This window comes from Hyperolius riggenbachi, chromosome 1, assembly GCF_040937935.1.
Source record: "Hyperolius riggenbachi isolate aHypRig1 chromosome 1, aHypRig1.pri, whole genome shotgun sequence".
Classification (NCBI taxonomy): Eukaryota; Metazoa; Chordata; class Amphibia; order Anura; family Hyperoliidae; genus Hyperolius; species Hyperolius riggenbachi.
The window spans coordinates 136,236,815-136,250,388 of NC_090646.1; the positions used below are offsets into that span (position 1 = coordinate 136,236,815).

The window sequence follows — 13,574 nt, forward strand, 5'->3', positions numbered from 1 at the left end:
AAGTGGCAGAGTCTGGAGGGGGTATAGGAGTCTTCCAAAACTTATCATCTTTATTAAATGGCATCTTCCCAGTAAAGATAGGGGCAGATCTCGCCAATGTTCTAATTCCGTTATGACTTTATTAATGATGGGAGTAAAGTTAAGGTAGTACATTTTAGTGGTATCCCTCGCAATCTTTATTCCTAAATATTTTATATAAGAATTGGCTATTTGTATGCCCAAGAATTGTGTTAAAGATTTAGTTATAGGGTTAAGGACCTGTAAGTTTAAGAATAAAATTTTGGATTTTGTGTTATTTATCTGAAGTCCTGAGAAGGTTCCAAAGTACTTGAAATCAAAGATTCTTGCCAAACCCTGTTTCGGGTCACCAATATATAATAAAATATCATCAGCAAATAAAGAGCAATGTAGAGACCTAGTTCCCACCTTTTATGCCCTGAAAGATTTCCCCCGATCTAAACATTTCAGCTAGGGGCTCTATAGCAAGGTTGAAGAGTAGGGGGGACAAGCTTGCACAAGGATACAACCGATGATACCACCCCTTCAACATTTATTCTGCCAGTAGGAGAGTCATACATAGACTAGTATGAATATATGCCAAAAAGGATCCCTCAAAACCCATCTTAGCCATGTCTAGTTTTAACCAGTCCCTCCCAACTAAAACTGTCAAAAGCCTTCTCGGGATCCAGAGACAAAATAGCCCCCAGACGCCGAGAAGACTCCCCCAAACTTGCATGCTCCAAAACTGCCATAACCTCCCTACTTTTGGTTCTTGCAACGTTAATGTTGCAAGCCACTGCACCTGCGTGGCCCTAGCCACACGCGTTCTCGCTCCAGCTTCCTGCGCAGGCACAGTACCCTCCTGTAGAGGGAGATAGAGCCAGCCCCTACTCTATGGAACTCACTTCCACAATCAGTACGAGAGGCTCCTTCTCTGGACAGCTTTAAAAAAAGGCTAAAATCTCACCTCTTTTCCCTAGCCTTTAAGACTGCATAATGCAGAGTCACAGCGCTTTGAGTCCTCAGGGAGAAAAGCGCTATTTAAATGTTATTGTTATTTTTGTTATTGTTATCCCCAGTATTATGTTGCTCCCAGTAGAGGTAGATACTGTATACTGTAAGTAGCTAGGAGTACCCCAAGAGTCTCTATGAAGCCACAGTGGACCTCCTTAATCATTGCCAAGACCACTACGTTTCCCTTGACTACAGGGCCCATAGCAGCCGCTATGGCTGCTGTCGTGATTCCTAAGCAGCTGCATGTGATGTTATTAATTCCACCAATATCGCCCATTTTGATACTGAAGAAGTATAACAAGAAAGCTACAATTGTATTTATTATTCATATTGTTTTCATGTACGACTCTCAACCTTATCTCTTTGGGGTGGTACCCTATTGACGGTTCATTGCCATATGGAGTGATATGGGATCTACAACTACTTTTGCTATTGTATACTCTTGGTGTTATACTGACTCCCTATTGAGCCAGTAATTGCTTTTGACATATAGGCTACAACTGTCCCTTTAAGTTGTGCCATCTGCTTTCCTGAGCAGGTCTGTGAATGGGGGACCACTATCCCTCTAGGTGTCTGTTCCTGTTTATGATACTAGGCTGTGCTGTGTCTTTCTCTGAATGGGTCTCAATTGGATATCCAACTCTTTTGTGAGGATCAATACATCTCATGACAAGAATGCTTAAAATAGAACATTATCCTTTATTGTAACATGAAACCATAAGAATTGGACTCCCAATCAGGGAGATTATATAGCATGCAACGTGGGTTAAGCCACCTCCTGGGTACTGCAGTAGGAACTAGTCCTCCCTGTGATCACTCGGGTCTCCTGATCCTTCCTGGCCAGTGGTATTACGTGGCTATTTGCTTAAATGTACTCCTGTATCCTTTGTAGCTCCTAACTATGCGTTTTGTTGCTATGTTTCATCAGGGGCATACAGAGCAAAACGTGAGCAATCTTTATCTTAGATGTCCACACCTATCATGGCGTATACACCTACCATGACCACTCATGAATATTCACTCATACCAGAAATACTTATTATTAGGGGACTGGCCACACGGAAGCATTTGCCACCCGGAGGTAAGCTGCTTATTACATTCCATTTCAATGTTGTTTCATCATTTTTTTAGCCTCTTTATCAGTTTTTGGTACTATTGTCACACCCGTTTGATCTGTATTTAATGGCCTGCCACCCATAAATCTATAAATCACTTTCTTTCTCTGAATTTTGACCATTTGTTCAGTTTCTATCTGCCTAGATGGAATTGAGCCAGTCTCCTGTACAGTCAGTGCTTGCCTTTGTGATAACCCACCTTTTCAAGTATAGTTCTACACACTCTTATCCTGGTATTTATATATCTTGGTGTTGTCCCTAGAGATTTCCTCCAACCTAGTTGATCTCCAACATGGAAACAAGTACATAGACTGCATGCAGCTAAACGTCATACTTTCTTGAACTTGCCAACAGCTCACACATTTATACATCAGCAAATTAGGACCTAGTTACACAGTAAACTTTATAGTTTCTCTTTAACGAATTCAACCCTTAGCTGTGTTTGGGCATCACGCTCAGCCATCTGCTCCATATTACTCAGTCTAACTTGATACAAATTAGCATGGAAAATTTGGTTTCATTTAGAACGTGCAACCATTAGTCACCATTAAAATATTTTTCAAGTGATTACATTAATTCCCTTTTTAAACCTAAATAAATTTAATGTCCCTGACCTAGAGAAAATAGGCATTCATTATTTTTATATTGCCCTCAACAAGCAAAATGGCTTTCTGGGTGGCATCCAGCAAGTACTGCCTTTCACTGTTCAGATGCCTGAAGAAGAGGAAGTCATTTATTAGGTAGAAGACACGAGTGCCTCTGACCCAGCAGTACTTATTTGTCACTTCTGCATGTTCTGTGCCATCTTCCTGTACTAAACTGGAGTCAGGAAAATAGCTGCTATTTTGGATGTGTTTTGATTATTTTTTGAGCATACTTCATGGAAAGGAAATATTCAAGGCCAGCATAATGCATAAACTTTATGTAGAAAATATAAATAACATTCTGGTAATGATTGTTATTAAATTGTGCCTGGCTTCATTAATGTTAATTAATGTTAATGTTAACTTGCAAGCTGAATGCGCAAATTAATTATCACTAGCCGGTCAGCTAGTACAATAGATACGGCTTTTAGGCAGCATGGTAGCGTAGTGGTTAGAACTCTCGCCTTGCAGCGCTGGATCCCTGGTTTGCATTCCAGCCAGGTCAACATCTGCAAGGAGTTTGTATGTTCTTCCCGTGCCTGTTTTGGGTTTCCTCTGGGCACTCCGGTTTCCTCCCACATCCCTCCCAAAAAACATATGGATAAGTTAATTAGCTTCTCCCTAAATTGGTCCTAGACTACATTACATACACTACACGATACATGCATAGATGTATGACTATGGTAGGGACTAGATTGTGAGCTCCTTCGAGGGACAGTTAGTGACAAGACAATATATACTCTATACAGCACCGCGGAAGATGTCAGCGCTATATAGGGTTAGTGTTAGACATTAGGAGGGAGGTTAGTGTTGCACATTAGGAGGGAAGGTTAGTGTTAGGCATCATTCAGGAGGAAGGGTTAGTGTTATGTATTAGGAGGAGGGTTAGTGTTAGGCATTAGGAGGAAGCGTTAGTGTTACGCATTAGGAGGAAGGGTTAGTGTTAGGCATTAGGAGGAAGGGTTAGTGTTAGGCATTAGGAGGAAGGGTTAGTGTTAGGCATTAAGAGGAAGCGTAGTGTTAAGGCTCGTGTGTACGAGCCTTTAGACATTAGGAGGAAGAGTTAGTGTTAGGCATTTAGGGGCGTCTCTAGCCATTTTGTCACTCCAGACAAGATAACTTGTGGCGCCCCCAGGGGGCAGAGGTGGCACATGGGGACCAAAGAGGCACATGGAGACAAAATTAGGTACAAAGGGAGACAGAAGGAGGCACATGAGGACAGAAGGAGGCAGAGTGGGACTGAAGGAGGATCAGGGGGGAAGAAGTAGCACAATGGGACAAAAGAAAAGCACAAGGGGACATAAGGAGGCACAGGGGGACAGAAGGAGGCAAAAAGGGGCACAGAAAGAGGCAGAGGTGGCACAGGGGGACTGAAGGAGGCACAAAGGGAGACAGAAGGAGGCACAAAAGGGACAGGGGGGGGGGGAGGATACACAAGGCACAGAGAGACACAGTGGCAGCTGCCTGCAACTTATGCTAAGCAGATGCAGCAGAAGCAAGTAATAGAACACCCATGGAGGCGGGGATTAGTCAAAGGGTGGGACTTCATGCAGGGGGTGGGGCTTAATCCAGTAACATGGGGCCCGCAGGACCAATGGCACTCCAGGCAATGGCCTGTACTGCCTATGCTTAAAGGCTCCCCTGTAGGCATTATGAGGGAGGTTAGTGTTAGGCATCAGGAGGAAGGGTTCGTGTTAGGCATCAGGAAGGAGGATTAGTGTTAGGCATTAGGAGGAAGGGTTAGTGTTAGGTATTAGGAGGGGGTTAGTGTTACACATTAGGAGGGGAGGTCAGTGTTAGCTATTAGGAGAGGGGGTTAGTGTTAGGCATTTAGAAGGGAGGGTTAGTATTAGAATAGGAGATCAGGTAAAGCTATAGTAAAATATTGGTAATAGTATATGAAGCTGCCCCCAGTTCACCCAATACCCTCACAATATGCACTACTGTGGGAGGCCCATGAATTCCATTAATTTTCTCTGCAAAGCACCCCCTGAATGTCATCATGTTACATTTGACACTGTGACAATGTTGCCATTTTGTGTACATCATTATCTGTATTATTATGTACCCCATGTTTTTTGCTTACTCCGTACAGCGCCATGGACTATGTTGGTGCTTTATAAATCAAGAATAATAATTATAAAATTGCCCATTATCCAGATGCTCATAAATCATTCATCACCTCATTCAACACCACTATAACAAATCTGCAGTGCTGACATATTGCTATGTATGGATTCTTACAGTTGGAAATATCTCAAGTCTAGAAAGAATCTTAATAACCTTATGACCTTCACCAGCCTGTGTAGATGGCTTTTTATGTTTCTCGCTCATGTCTGAAGTATGTATTGTCCTGATATGCACAGAAGTCTATATTATGGGTCAATGTGCCCTACATTTCCATCATTGCCTTGCCCTACTTGGAAATGCCCTACATTAATTTCATTTCTATTGCAAGCTGCATTTCTGAAATCCAACACAGACTCTTTTTTTTTTTTTTTTTGCTTTTTGGACCGGTGATGATCTCACTGCAGACAGAGCTGTCACCAAGAAGGACAGTTAGTGAGATTTGTTCTGATCATGGCCCAGATCTGGATGCGATAGGATTGGATATGACTTTTGTCTCCTATGCAGAGTCAGGACAAGGTACTCCAGCACCCAAGGCTGAGACACCAAAGTGCGTCCCTCCATCCCTCCTACCCCAGCCGTCACACACTGATTGCTATTAGACTAAGAGGCACTTCAAGGGTCCCCAACCCCCCAAACACCTGATTCTCTAGTTATCTGGCTTGCAGTCTCTGCTAGGTATCCCCTTTTCTTATTTCTCAATGCTTCTAACACAATAGGGGAATGATAGATGAGTGAGTTGTGCACTCCTACACTGCGCCCTGAGGCTGGGGCCTCTCTCGCCTCTGCATTGGCCCGGCCCTGCTCATATGTCTTCAATGGTGTCATTGCAGTAAGGATCATTTCTGTATTATTCTTAAGTCACACACAATACCATTATGCATATTTCTGTCAGAATAAGGAGGGTGATAACTTTAAGGGTTTGATCATCTTGAAGCAGGTAGATTCTGTGTTGAGATGTTTCCGTACAAGATTTACTCCAAGCAGGGGTGCTCCTGTTATTTAAATGGGAAAGCATTGCTAGGACAAGAGGAAAGTAGTTTTTATGTTAGGGCAGATGTTATTTAGTGGTGCGAAATATACTGCTGCCTGCTTTGTGCTGACAGCTTTGTAACTGAAACTAATGGTGTCTAGCTGTCAGGAGGCAAAATAACATGCAGTTGTCCGTTCACACTGAGCACATTGATGCACAATATCTGCTATTATGTGATGTGTCTTAAAGGGGGTTGTACCATCCAAAAATAAAAAAGAAATTTCCCAAAAATAGTGCCCATCCAAATATGTAACCTCCCCTTTTTTTGTAAAATAGATCCCTATATGTCCCACCACTTTTTTTATTTTTAACTGGTCTGGGTGTCTTTGTTTAACTGTTTAAACTTCCTGCAGGGACAGGAAGTTCTGTGTAGCTGCAGCGGTCCGGAACCCAGCGCAGAAAGAAGACAGCGGGGACCAGGGGAGTCACGCCGGCGGAACAGGAAATGTATACCCGCTGTATTGCGTCGGTCGTCGGGCATTCGAACGCCGCTATCGACGCACTCCCGACCCGCCGGCGATCGAGAAAAATCTTCCGCACGGACGGATCAATGGGAAGCGGTGTGCGTGGCGATTTCACAGCCGATTCGATCACTGTATTTGAATCGGCTGTATATCGGCGGGAAAATCGTTAGGTGTATGGGCCCCTTAAGATGTGGCAGTAAGGAGGGAAAAATTGATACTGAGCTGGGTTGAAAAAAACTTTTGGCACCACAGAGAGCAAGTAAGGATGGAAACCAGCAGTAATATTGTTTTCTTTTTTCGTATCACATCCTAAATCTGACAGTAAACACTAAATACAAAAGGATAGGTTAGGGAAATAAACAAATCATTTCTTTTTATTTTTCAGTTAATATGGATTTCATCCCAGTTTAAGTGCCGCACTTAAGACTTTTTCCTTGTTTCCTGTTTACACGTATGCAGTATCCAACACGCTAATAGAAAGAGGCCACTAAATATAACATGCATCACACACTTTCAACACAAAGGGTACGTTAAAATAAAATATAAAATAATATATGCATATATAACATTTACAAAAATTACACCAGAAACATACAGCCTAGTATAACCTTTGTGTTCCCTGCTTAGATTTACAGTCAGATACGTTTGTTGTATCTAACAGTATCTAACAGTAATCATATTAACTTCTTGCCGACCGTGTCACGCTGATGGGCGTGGCCGTGCTGGCAGCCCCAGGACCGCATAATGCCGATCAGAGTAAAGTCCTGGGGCTTCATTTTGCAGATCGTGCGTGCGCGCATCTCCTGCTTGGTAGGCGGAGCTCAGCTCCACCTTTAGTCTCCAAGCGGTGATCCAAGCTCGGAGACTGTTAGACAGCAAAACCGTTGTCTAATCAGCATGTACAGCGCTGTGCTGGGTACAGCCGTGTGGCACGGCTGTCCCTTGGGGGACACGGAAGCGATCCGCTGTGATAGGCTGAAGCCTATCAAAGCCGATCGCTGTGATAGGCAGATGGGGGGAGGGGAATTTAAATAATTAAAAAGCCATGCAAATTTAATAAAAAATACTACAATAAATATTTATTTAAAATAAACAAACAAACCTGGGGATGATCTGACCCCACTAACAGAAAGCTCTGGGGCCTGGGGCGAGTGTCACATGCGGGGCCTAGAGCCATAAGTGTAGGCCATATACCGTATCGCAATGTTCATGGGCTTGTCGGCCTTTAATGCAGTATACCTTATTATTATTGTTTGAAAACAATTATGTCAGGTAAAGGCCACTAAGCCAACCAATATGAAAATAAACATTTGCATGGTGGTTTTAAGTGCGGGGTGGGGGAGCTCATGCTTCAATTAATTTGGAAATTCTAAGTGTTTCACAAAATTCACATTGTTGTAGTAACTTTTGTCTTGCAAAATTTAGCAAATTCAGCAATCATGAGGCCCCCAACATGACCAACTCAGCAATCATGAGGCCCCCAACAAGACACATTCAGCAATCATGAGGCCCCCAACAAGACAAATTCAGGGATCTTGAGGCCCATAACAAATCATGAGCCCCCCAACAAGACAAAGTCAGTAACCATGAGGCCCCCAACAAGACAAATTCAGCAGTCATGAGGCACATAAATAGACAGCATTTCACATAAATAGGCAGAATGCCCCCTTAATATGGTAGACACCTCTCACCTAGCAGCAGTTTCCCAAAATACACTCAATCTGACAGCAGTGGTTCCCCAAAAATAGGTAGCCCAAGGTCTATAGGTGGCCCCAGAATAGGTGGCCAGTGGTATAGATGTCCCCAGAATAGGTGGCCAGCGGTATAGATGTCCCCAGAATAGGTGGCCAACGGTATAGATGTCCCCAGAACAGGTAGCCAGGGGTATATGGACCCAGTATATATAGTCAGGGGTATATGTCCCCAGTATATGTAGCCAGAGGTATATGTGCCCAGTATATGTAGTCAGGGATATATGTCCCCAGTATATGTAGCCAGGGGTATATGTGCCCAGTATATGTAGCCATATGTATATGTGCCCAGTATATGTAGCCAGAGGTATATGTCCCTAGTATATGTAGCCAGAGGTATATGTGCCCAGTATATGTGGCAGAATGCCCCCTTAATATGGTAGACACCTCTCACCTAGCAGCAGTTTCCCAAAATACACTCAATCTGACAGCAGTGGTTCCCCAAAAATAGGTAGCCCAAGGTCTATAGGTGGCCCCAGAATAGGTGGCCAGCGGTATAGATGTCCCCAGAATAGGTGGCCAGCGGTATAGAACCCAGCGCGGAAAGAAGACAGCGGGGACCAGGGGAGTCACGCCGGCGGAACAGGTAATGTATACCTGCTGTATTGCGTCGGTCGTCGGGCATTCGAACGCCGCTATCGACGCACTCCCGACCCGTCGGCGATCGAGAAAAATCTTCCGCACGGACGGATCAATGGGAAGCGGTGTGCGTGGCGATTTCACAGCCGATTCGATCACTGTAATCGAATCGGCTGTATATCGGCGGGAAAATCGTTAGGTGTATGGGCCTCTTAAGATGTAGCAGTAAGGAGGGAAAAATTGATACTGAGCTGGGTTGAAAAAAACTTTTGGCACCACAGAGAGCAAGTAAGGATGGAAACCAGCAGTAATATTGTTCTCTTTTTTCGTATCACATCCTAAATCTGACAGTAAACACTAAATACAAAAGGATAGGTTAGGGAAATAAACAAATCATTTCTTTTTATTTTTCAGTTAATATGGATTTCATCCCAGTTTAAGTGCCGCACTTAAGACTTTTTCCTTGTTTCCTGTTTACACGTATGCAGTATCCAACACGCTAATAGAAAGAGGCCACTAAATATAACATGCATCACACACTTTCAACACAAAGGGTACTTTAAAATAAAATATGAAATAATATATGCATATATAACATTTACAAAAATTACACCAGAAACATACAGCCTAGTATAACCTTTGTGTTCCCTGCTTAGATTTACAGTCAGATACGTTTGTTGTATCTAACAGTATCTAACAGTAATCATATTAACTTCTTGCCGACCGTGTCACGCTGATGGGCGTGGCCGTGCTGGCAGCCCCAGGACCGCATAATGCCGATCAGAGTAAAGTCCTGGGGCTTCGTTTTGCAGATCGTGCGTGCGCGCATCTCCTGCTTGGTAGGCGGAGCTCAGCTCCACCTTTAGTCTCCAAGCGGTGATCCAAGCTCGGAGACTGTTAGACAGCAAAACCGTTGTCTAATCAGCATGTACAGCGCTATGCTGGGGACAGCTGTCCCTCGGGGGACACGGAAGCGATCCGCTGTGATAGGCTGAAGCCTATCAAAGCCGATCGCTGTGATAGGCAGATGGGGGGAGGGGAATTTAAATAATTAAAAAGCCATGCAAATTTAATAAAAAATACTACAATAAATATTTATTTAAAATAAACAAACAAACCTGGGGGTGATCTGACCCCACTAACTGAAAGCTCTGGGGCCTGGGGCGAGTGTCACATGCGGGGCCTAGAGCCATAAGTGTAGGCCATATACCGTATCGCCATGTTCATGGCCTTGTCGGCCTTTAATGCAGTATACCTTATTATTATTGTTTGAAAACAATTATGTCAGGTAAAGGCCACTAAGCCAACCAATATGAAAACAAACATTTGCATGGTGGTTTTAAGTGCGGGGGTGGGGGAGCTCATGCTTCAATTAATTTGGAAATTCTAAGTGTTTCACAAAATTCACATTGTTGTAGTAACTTTTGTCTTGCAAAATTTAGCAAATTCAGCAATCATGAGGCCCCCAACATGACCAACTCAGCAATCATGAGGCCCCCAACAAGACACATTCAGCAATCATGAGGCCCCCAACAAGACAAATTCAGGGATCTTGAGGCCCCCAACAAATCATGAGCCCCCCAACAAGACAAAGTCAGTAACCATGAGGCCCCCAACAAGACAAATTCAGCAGTCATGAGGCACATAAATAGACAGCATTTCACATAAATAGGCAGAATGCCCCCTTAATATGGTAGACACCTCTCACCTAGCAGCAGTTTCCCAAAATACACTCAATCTGACAGCAGTGGTTCCCCAAAAATAGGTAGCCCAAGGTCTACAGGTGGCCCCAGAATAGGTGGCCAGCGGTATAGATGTCCCCAGAATAGGTGGCCAGCGGTATAGATGTCCCCAGAATAGGTGGCCAACGGTATAGATGTCCCCAGAACTGGCAGCCAGGGGTATATGGGCCCAGTATATATAGTCAGGGGTATATGTCCCCAGTATATGTAGCCAGAGGTATATGTGCCCGGTATATGTAGTCAGGGATATATGTCCCTAGTATATGTAGCCAGGGGTATATGTGCCCAGTATATGTAGCCATATGTATATGTGCCCAGTATATGTAGCCAGAGGTATATGTCCCCAGTATATGTAGCCAGGGGTATATGTGCCCAGTATATGTGGCAGAATGCCCCCTTAATATGGTAGACACCTCTCACCTAGCAGCAGTTTCCCAAAATACACTCAATCTGACAGCAGTGGTTCCCCAAAAATAGGTAGCCCAAGGTCTATAGGTGGCCCCAGAATAGGTGGCCAGCGGTATAGATGTCCCCAGAATAGGTGGCCAGCGGTATAGATGTCCCCAGAATAGGTGGCCAACGGTATAGATGTCCCCAGAACAGGTAGCCAGGGGTATATGGGCCCAGTATATATAGTCAGGGGTATATGTCCCCAGTATATGTAGCCAGAGGTATATGTGCCCAGTATATGTAGTCAGGGATATATGTCCCCAGTATATGTAGCCAGGGGTATATGTGCCCAGTATATGTAGCCATATGTATATGTGCCCAGTATATGTAGCCAGAGGTATATGTCCCCAGTATATGTAGCCAGAGGTATATGTACCCAGTATATGTAGTCAGGGGTATATGTCCCCAGAATATGTAGTCAGGGGTATATGTGCCCAGTATATGTAGCCAGGGGTATATGTGCCCAGTATATGTAGCCAGGGGTATATGTGCCCAGTATATGTAGCCAGGTGTATATGTGCCCAGTATATGTAGCCAGGTGTATATGTGCCCAGTATATGTAGGCAGAGGTATATGTGCCCACTATGTGTGGGCAGGGGTATATGTGTCCAGTATATGTAGCCAGGGGTATATGTGCCCAGTATATGTAGGCAGGGGTATATGTCCCCAGTATATGTAGGCAGGGGTATATGTGCCCAGTATATGTAGCCAGGGGTATATGTCCCCAGTATATGTAGGCAGGTGTATATGTCCCCAGTATATGTAGTCGGGGGTATATGTCCCAGAATAGGTAGCCAGGTGTGCCCCCAGCAGGAGGGGAGCAGCGCAGAGAAGAGTGAGAGCTGTGAGCAGCGGCAGAGAAGGGGGGCCATCTCCCCCCCCCCTTCCCTCACCTTAGTGCTCTTCCTCCCTCGCTCTCCCCTCCGGAACTAATGTGCTGGCAGGCAGCGGGCGGAACTTACCTCCGTCTCGATGCAGGGCCGGCGCGGGATGGATTTGCCGCTACTCTGGTCTGGTCCAGAGCAGAGCAGCAGCACCATAACTTCCGGCGCTGGAGTGAGACGGGAGGTAAGGTCAGGTGGCGCGGGGCCTCTTCAAGCGCGGGGCCTGGGGCGATTGCCCCAGTTGCCCCCCCCCAAAGGCCGGCTCTGGGTGAGGAGAAGGAGGGGGGGATCACTTGTGAGCTGTGTTGTGCTGCCCTGCAGCTTGGCCTTAAAGCTGCAGTGGCCTATTTTACAAAAAATGGGCTGGTCTTTAGGGGGGGGGGGGGGTTAAGCCTGTGGTCCTGAAGAGGTTAAACAAGGTGATAAAATCAAATGCAAAGGAAACTCATAATCAGAAACAATGACTATTATATCTCATAGCCACATTCAGGATTGCTCATAACAACCATTTGCAACCACATGCCGCTATCAATATGAAGTGTTCAATATCAGTAATAATATACGACAACAAAATGTTTACATATGTGCACAAGCCACCAATCAAATATTAGCAATATACCATGTGCAACAAAAATATTCAAACTCAAACACATAAATAAAATTACCATGTTTTTATAAATAAGAAGGAAACTTATGGTAACAGCTAGCTAGTGCTGTATGCGCAACAGTGCAAAAGGGGAAAAAAAAACAAAATAACTTATTGTAAGTGCCTCCAGTGGGTTGAGGTGCTAGACAGCAGTGCTCTGCTTCATTTGGAGGCTGTCTGGGTGAACAGAGCCACTTAGTGTTCAGAAAGCTCCCTAATCCAAATGCTGTATTCATGGTGATAATATTCACCAAGCTCTCAGAGACACACCAACTGCCCCGCCTATTTGCCACATTTTTGGTACTTTTGGTGCTGCACCTAGCTTGACGCTGGAACTTCACACAAAAAAAAGCTTCTGATAGGAAGCCTCATAGCCAGCCAAGCTGTGGTCAGTCACTGGTTTTGTTTATCTCTATAGGCCACCGACAACAAAAATTCTGGCAGGAATTATAATATGGAATCCTGGCAGCCAGTAAATATCAGCTTATCAGACATGTGTCAGATTGGCAGTTATTCTGCCTTCAGTGTGGCAATGCACGTGGCACTAAGTGTTAATGGCCGGTGCTCCCCCTCCACTAGTAATGGTTAAATTGCCACTTTACTGGCCATGGCAACTTTACTGGTGTTACTACATCAGGACCCTTATGGGCCAATGAATGCTTGTTAATTAACCAACTGTCATCTCATCAGTTCACTAAATAACAGCTGCTAGCTTTTATTGGCTTAATTTCTTTAGCTTCCTGGGTCAGTGGAGATGTACATTTAAGATAATTTTTGCTCATTATCCATCTGGATCGTGTCTTCTGAGAAAGCAATCAAAGTTCTCATGATGCAGAGCTTCAATTTCTCTGTGCCTAGTTGATCTTTTATCTGTGCCTGCACAATATTGCATCATATATTTAATGGTTTTGTGGAATCAGAGAGTGCTTCTTTCTTATGCCTCATTTATGATAAAATGTAAGACAGGGAATTAAGCCTGAGCTCTTAGCTCTTACAGAAGATTCTTTGGTAAAGTCAGTGAATAATTTAACACTGCTCTTCATAAGAAGAGGATCTTATTCCCCTGTCAGCACCTAATGCTTTCCTTCCCATTCCAACAAATGCAGTTATCAAGGTATATTATGT

The 13,574-nt window shown here is 44.2% G+C and overlaps 1 protein-coding gene across 1 annotated transcript in view; it reads right to left on the reverse strand.

Annotated features, from left to right (window-relative positions):
* The window catches only part of DLC1 (DLC1 Rho GTPase activating protein), a 569,878-nt gene that overhangs the window by 312,631 nt on the left and 243,673 nt on the right, over positions 1-13,574 (reverse strand). The window lies entirely within an intron of this gene.